At 63.4% G+C, this 7,610-nt stretch overlaps 2 pseudogenes; both read left to right on the plus strand.

The window, feature by feature from the left end:
- The first annotated feature begins 2,895 nt into the window (after nt 1-2,895).
- On the plus strand, nt 2,896-3,014 carry LOC142868491 (uncharacterized; annotated as a pseudogene).
- Nucleotides 3,015-6,859: 3,845 nt separating this feature from the next.
- On the plus strand, nt 6,860-6,978 carry LOC142868492 (uncharacterized; annotated as a pseudogene).
- Nucleotides 6,979-7,610: the final 632 nt, after the last annotated feature.

Genomic DNA, 7,610 nt, shown 5'->3' on the forward strand with positions numbered 1-7,610 from the left:
TGTTAAGGTCGGGTGCGTTGCCCTCTCCCAGCCTCCCCCCTCGGGTCAGAGCTTCAAGTGCGCCCATCCCCCAGTCGGTGCGTACCCACCCCATTCCTAATGGATGTGTATGCCCATCCCCTCCCCCCACCCGCCCGACACCCACCCGAAGAAGGTGATTCCTCTGTGTCCACTTAGGTGTCCATCGGTTCGTACCCATTTGCTGGTGAGCGCGAGCACGTGGTGCTCGTGTGTCCATTCTTGGGATACTTGGCTTACTGGAACGGGTTCCAGCTCTGGCCAGGAGAACCACGAGAGGTGCCCCCTCACCGCTGCTCCTCATAGCCGAATAGCACTCCGTGGTGTCCACGGGCCACATTTTACTTACCCACTCGTGGGTCGATGGGCACTCGGGTGGCTTCCAGGTCTTTGCGATTGTGACTTGTGCCCTGACACTAACCCTAACCCTTACCCAGCCCGTCTCCTCCACGGCCCCTGCCTGACTGACTCCTTCCCGCCCGGCCTGTCACCTGTCACCGTCCTCTGCCCCTGCCTGACACGCTCCTCCCCGCCCGGGCCGTCACCGTCCTCGGCCCCTGCCTGACGGGGCTCCTCCGTCGCCTGGGCCTTCCAAGGACTTGGTGTGGACGCTGGTTCCAGGACGCCCTCCCAGGAACCCGGTAGCAGGGCGGCCGCAGCGTCTCGCGCAACCCAACCGTCCGCCGGCTGGCCGCCGTCGCTAAGTGGCCTGCGGGGGACGTGCTCCCGCTGTGCCGTGGGGGCCCAGCCTGGTGTCTTCTCTGAGGCCCCGCGGCTGCCGCTCCCCGCAAGGGGATAGCCGCGGAGGTGGGGACCGCCTCCTCATGGGGACGTACACCCAGCTCTCCACGTCGGATTCCGGGGCTCTCTGTCCTGCCAGAAGGCCCAGCTGGCCTGCGGGTCCTTAGAGTGGCAAAAACATCCGAAAACTGAGATTGAGGGTCCGGTGGGTGTCTGCACTTTTGTGCTGGGCTCCCCAGGGAGGCCCGGGGGCTGGCTGGACAACGCGGTCTGCTGGGCTGGGGGGGGGGTTTGGAGGAGCAACTGATGCCCTTTGCACTTTGGGTAGCAAGTGTCTGAGGTGTCTCTGGGCCCTGTGCCATGTGGGGGCGGGGGCGGGGGCGGGGTGGGAGGAGGAGGAGGAGGAGGAGGAGGAGGAGGAGGAGGAGGAGGAGGAGGAGGAGGAGGAGGTGGGAAGGGCCGTGGCCTGCAGTCGTGTTCCCCGGGGTGGCACAGCATGTGGCTTCTTCCACAGGCTGCTTGGCCTGGGCTCCCTGCACCTGGGCCTTTGGAGGACTGGCCCTGTGCTTGCCAACACTTCCTGCAGGGACCCAGAGCTGGGAGGTTGCATCTCTCAGCCCTGGGTCGGGCAGAGCCCCAGCGGGCCAGGCCCACAACCTCTCTCAGCAGGGGTCCCCCAGAAGGCTCCTTTGGGACCAGGATTCTCTTGCGGGTGACTCTTTAAGGTCTGGCCCCTGGATGGAGGGGCACCAGGAGTAGAGGAGCAGGAAGGGGAAGGGGGTGGCCATGCGAGGGGACACTTTCAGGCCAAGTCCCAGCTTCAGTCTGATCCTCCTGGGAACGCCGGGGTGGACATCACACCTCCTGGTTGCCCCGCTCTGAGACCAGGAGCCGGGCTTCGCATTCCCACAGCAGCCAGTCGTGGGCTGAGGACACCTGGGGCGTTGGGAACTCCCTGGCTTCTCCTTGGTTTAACATCTGGAGCTGCTTGTGAATTGTGCCGCCACACACACCCGAGTGCAGGTGTCTTCTGCACAGACTGCGGGCCTCGCTCTTCTGAATGCCGCTAGCTCGCGACCCACCCACGGGTGAACCTGGTCAGGGTACTTTCTCTCAGGGGCAGACTCTGATCCGGGCGGGCTACCGGTGTCTCTGTTTGCTCCTTTCTTTCTTCCACTTCGGGAAAGGCTTCCTTACTGGGTGTGGAAATCTCCTATGCCTTTCCTCGCCTATTCTGTCAGCTCTAAAATTCTCTTTCGGTTGCCACCCTCACAGATGGATTAGGAAACTCTTTGCGGTGCACTCATTAGTGAAATGACCTCAATGACGCTGGAATCCAATATCTAATCGCCGATTTTTGGCGAGTCCACACGCCAGGGTGGTTGGGGTCCAATGCAGCCCCGGCCAGGCCCAGGCCCCTTGGACTGGGCCACAGGAGGACACAGAGGAGGGTCCCGGCCCCCACGGTAGGTAGAGGTGCGGGCAGTTCTCCAAGGGCTTGGGTGTTTTCCAGAGGGAGGAGATGGAGGGGACTGATTTCTTCAGCGCCCCACAAACCACGCCACCCCACCCCACCCATGGGACACATCCCGAGAGAGAGAGACGCCCCATACACTGGCTCCCCTCCCCCGTGCGCTGTGCCCCAGCCCTGGCCCGGGGGAATAGGCGGCCGCCAGGCCACAGGGTGGGGGGCGCAGCTGAAAGGGGTTGTGGGGGAGGGCCGCCCCTGGCTGGGGTCAAAGGGCGAGCGCCCCGCCCCTCCCGCCCGTGCGCAGTCAGCGGCCCCGGCGCGCTGGGGGTGGGGGGCGGGGAGGTGAAGGAGGCCAGGCAAGGAGAGGAGGGGGGCTTGAAGGTCTCCACCTTGGCGGGTCCAGCCGTGGAGGCGCATCTTGTGTGAGTGTGAGTGTGAGTGAGTGAGTGAGTGTGAGTGTGAGTGTGTGTGTATACAGAGACAGCCCCCAACCCCGGCCCGCCGCTCCCTGCCCGCCCCGCCTGTCACCCTCGTCCCTCGGAGCCCGCGGGACCCGGCCGGCGAACTCAACAGGCCCGACCCGGCGCGGGGCCTGGGGCGGGAGGAGGCGGCGGGGAAGCGCGGAGAGGCTCGGCTTCTTGAGCGGGGCAGGGGCGCCCTCCGCCGTCCACGGCCACACCACCCCGAACGCGCCCGATCCCGTCTGGTCTCGGAAGCTAAGCAGGGTCGGGCCTGGTTAGAACTTGGATGGGAGACCGCCCGGGAATACCGGGTGCCGTAGGCTTCTTCTTTTTTTTTTTGCCTCTGGTTCTGTCGCGTTTCTGGGAGTGCGGGGGCGGCCCGGGGTGGGGGGGACCCCCACCCTCGGCGCCCGCCGCGGTGCCTGGCGCCCCAGCCCGCACCGTGGGGCCTCCTCTTGTCCCGAGCCGTGACACCGCCGCCACGCGGCAGCATGCCTGGCTTCTGGACAGTCAGGTCTCAGACCAAAGGTCTGCTCTGTGGGAGCCGACACGCTGGAGGAAACCTTGAGAGTCTGAGAGGGGAGGGAGTTCCAGAAGAAGGCCAGGATGTCATTTTGAGGGAGTATGTGACCAGAACTCCTCCCGTTGCTTTTGGGGTTCTATGGGCTACACGTAGGAATCTTTGGTGGTGGCACCTGATGTTCGGGGATCCGGAGTCACACCCAGACCTGCTCCACAGGCCTCCTTTTACTTTTCTCTTCGGATTCATTTTTTTTTTTTTTTTTGAGACAGAGTCTCGGTTTGTTGCCCAGGCTAGAGTGAGTGCCGTGGCGTCAGCCTAGCTCACAGCAACTTCAAACTCCTGGGCTCGAGTGATCCTTCTGCCTCAGCCTCCCGGGTAGCTGGGACTGCAGGCATGCGCCACCATGCCCCGCTAATTTTTTATATATATATCAGTTGGCCAATTAATTTCTTTCTATTTATAGTAGAGACGGGGTCTCGCTCTTGCTCAGGCTGGTTTTGAACTCCTGACCTTGAGCAATCCGCCCGCCTCGGCCTCCCAAGAGCTAGGATTACAGGCGTGAGCCACAGCGCCCGGCCGGATTCATTATTTTTAAAAAGTGTCTCTTATCTCTATTATTGCATTTTCTTTTCTCTCTCTTTTCAAGCAGATGATGGGAGTCCAAGTGTTAAGGTGACATGTGTTGCCCGTGCCCCCCTCCCCCCCCCGTGTTCTTATTCATTTACCTCTCATGTTGTTCCAGCATATTGTGGGGGCACCAATGTTAAGGTCGGGTGCGTTGCCCTCTCCCAGCCTCCCCCCTCGGGTCAGAGCTTCAAGTGCGCCCATCCCCCAGTCGGTGCGTACCCACCCCATTCCTAATGGATGTGTATGCCCATCCCCTCCCCCCACCCGCCCGACACCCACCCGAAGAAGGTGATTCCTCTGTGTCCACTTAGGTGTCCATCGGTTCGTACCCATTTGCTGGTGAGCGCGAGCACGTGGTGCTCGTGTGTCCATTCTTGGGATACTTGGCTTACTGGAACGGGTTCCAGCTCTGGCCAGGAGAACCACGAGAGGTGCCCCCTCACCGCTGCTCCTCATAGCCGAATAGCACTCCGTGGTGTCCACGGGCCACATTTTACTTACCCACTCGTGGGTCGATGGGCACTCGGGTGGCTTCCAGGTCTTTGCGATTGTGACTTGTGCCCTGACACTAACCCTAACCCTTACCCAGCCCGTCTCCTCCACGGCCCCTGCCTGACTGACTCCTTCCCGCCCGGCCTGTCACCTGTCACCGTCCTCTGCCCCTGCCTGACACGCTCCTCCCCGCCCGGGCCGTCACCGTCCTCGGCCCCTGCCTGACGGGGCTCCTCCGTCGCCTGGGCCTTCCAAGGGCTTGGTGTGGACGCTGGTTCCAGGACGCCCTCCCAGGAACCCGGTAGCAGGGCGGCCGCAGCGTCTCGCGCAACCCAACCGTCCGCCGGCTGGCCGCCGTCGCTAAGTGGCCTGCGGGGGACGTGCTCCCGCTGTGCCGTGGGGGCCCAGCCTGGTGTCTTCTCTGAGGCCCCGCGGCTGCCGCTCCCCGCAAGGGGATAGCCGCGGAGGTGGGGACCGCCTCCTCATGGGGACGTACACCCAGCTCTCCACGTCGGATTCCGGGGCTCTCTGTCCTGCCAGAAGGCCCAGCTGGCCTGCGGGTCCTTAGAGTGGCAAAAACATCCGAAAACTGAGATTGAGGGTCCGGTGGGTGTCTGCACTTTTGTGCTGGGCTCCCCAGGGAGGCCCGGGGGCTGGCTGGACAACGCGGTCTGCTGGGCTGGGGGGGGGGGTTTGGAGGAGCAACTGATGCCCTTTGCACTTTGGGTAGCAAGTGTCTGAGGTGTCTCTGGGCCCTGTGCCATGTGGGGGCGGGGGCGGGGGCGGGGTGGGAGGAGGAGGAGGAGGAGGAGGAGGAGGAGGAGGAGGAGGAGGAGGAGGTGGGAAGGGCCGTGGCCTGCAGTCGTGTTCCCCGGGGTGGCACAGCATGTGGCTTCTTCCACAGGCTGCTTGGCCTGGGCTCCCTGCACCTGGGCCTTTGGAGGACTGGCCCTGTGCTTGCCAACACTTCCTGCAGGGACCCAGAGCTGGGAGGTTGCATCTCTCAGCCCTGGGTCGGGCAGAGCCCCAGCGGGCCAGGCCCACAACCTCTCTCAGCAGGGGTCCCCCAGAAGGCTCCTTTGGGACCAGGATTCTCTTGCGGGTGACTCTTTAAGGTCTGGCCCCTGGATGGAGGGGCACCAGGAGTAGAGGAGCAGGAAGGGGAAGGGGGTGGCCATGCGAGGGGACACTTTCAGGCCAAGTCCCAGCTTCAGTCTGATCCTCCTGGGAACGCCGGGGTGGACATCACACCTCCTGGTTGCCCCGCTCTGAGACCAGGAGCCGGGCTTCGCATTCCCACAGCAGCCAGTCGTGGGCTGAGGACACCTGGGGCGTTGGGAACTCCCTGGCTTCTCCTTGGTTTAACATCTGGAGCTGCTTGTGAATTGTGCCGCCACACACACCCGAGTGCAGGTGTCTTCTGCACAGACTGCGGGCCTCGCTCTTCTGAATGCCGCTAGCTCGCGACCCACCCACGGGTGAACCTGGTCAGGGTACTTTCTCTCAGGGGCAGACTCTGATCCGGGCGGGCTACCGGTGTCTCTGTTTGCTCCTTTCTTTCTTCCACTTCGGGAAAGGCTTCCTTACTGGGTGTGGAAATCTCCTATGCCTTTCCTCGCCTATTCTGTCAGCTCTAAAATTCTCTTTCGGTTGCCACCCTCACAGATGGATTAGGAAACTCTTTGCGGTGCACTCATTAGTGAAATGACCTCAATGACGCTGGAATCCAATATCTAATCGCCGATTTTTGGCGAGTCCACACGCCAGGGTGGTTGGGGTCCAATGCAGCCCCGGCCAGGCCCAGGCCCCTTGGACTGGGCCACAGGAGGACACAGAGGAGGGTCCCGGCCCCCACGGTAGGTAGAGGTGCGGGCAGTTCTCCAAGGGCTTGGGTGTTTTCCAGAGGGAGGAGATGGAGGGGACTGATTTCTTCAGCGCCCCACAAACCACGCCACCCCACCCCACCCATGGGACACATCCCGAGAGAGAGAGACGCCCCATACACTGGCTCCCCTCCCCCGTGCGCTGTGCCCCAGCCCTGGCCCGGGGGAATAGGCGGCCGCCAGGCCACAGGGTGGGGGGCGCAGCTGAAAGGGGTTGTGGGGGAGGGCCGCCCCTGGCTGGGGTCAAAGGGCGAGCGCCCCGCCCCTCCCGCCCGTGCGCAGTCAGCGGCCCCGGCGCGCTGGGGGTGGGGGGCGGGGAGGTGAAGGAGGCCAGGCGAGGAGAGGAGGGGGGCTTGAAGGTCTCCACCTTGGCGGGTCCAGCCGTGGAGGCGCATCTTGTGTGAGTGTGAGTGTGAGTGAGTGAGTGAGTGTGAGTGTGAGTGTGTGTGTATACAGAGACAGCCCCCAACCCCGGCCCGCCGCTCCCTGCCCGCCCCGCCTGTCACCCCCGTCCCTCGGAGCCCGCGGGACCCGGCCGGCGAACTCAACAGGCCCGACCCGGCGCGGGGCCTGGGGCGGGAGGAGGCGGCGGGGAAGCGTGGAGAGGCTCGGCTTCTTGAGCGGGGCAGGGGCGCCCTCCGCCGTCCACGGCCACACCACCCCGAACGCGCCCGATCCCGTCTGGTCTCGGAAGCTAAGCAGGGTCGGGCCTGGTTAGAACTTGGATGGGAGACCGCCCGGGAATACCGGGTGCCGTAGGCTTCTTCTTTTTTTTTTTGCCTCTGGTTCTGTCGCGTTTCTGGGAGTGCGGGGGCGGCCCGGGGTGGGGGGGACCCCCACCCTCGGCGCCCGCCGCGGTGCCTGGCGCCCCAGCCCGCACCGTGGGGCCTCCTCTTGTCCCGAGCCGTGACACCGCCGCCACGCGGCAGCATGCCTGGCTTCTGGACAGTCAGGTCTCAGACCAAAGGTCTGCTCTGTGGGAGCCGACACGCTGGAGGAAACCTTGAGAGTCTGAGAGGGGAGGGAGTTCCAGAAGAAGGCCAGGATGTCATTTTGAGGGAGTATGTGACCAGAACTCCTCCCGTTGCTTTTGGGGTTCTATGGGCTACACGTAGGAATCTTTGGTGGTGGCACCTGATGTTCGGGGATCCGGAGTCACACCCAGACCTGCTCCACAGGCCTCCTTTTACTTTTCTCTTCGGATTCATTTTTTTTTTTTTTTTTGAGACAGAGTCTCGGTTTGTTGCCCAGGCTAGAGTGAGTGCCGTGGCGTCAGCCTAGCTCACAGCAACTTCAAACTCCTGGGCTCGAGTGATCCTTCTGCCTCAGCCTCCCGGGTAGCTGGGACTGCAGGCATGCGCCACCATGCCCCGCTAATTTTTTATATATATATC

Source organism: Microcebus murinus, unplaced genomic scaffold (genome assembly GCF_040939455.1).
Source record: "Microcebus murinus isolate Inina unplaced genomic scaffold, M.murinus_Inina_mat1.0 scaf032_hap2_Mmur4.0, whole genome shotgun sequence".
Lineage (NCBI taxonomy): Eukaryota > Metazoa > Chordata > Mammalia > Primates > Cheirogaleidae > Microcebus > Microcebus murinus.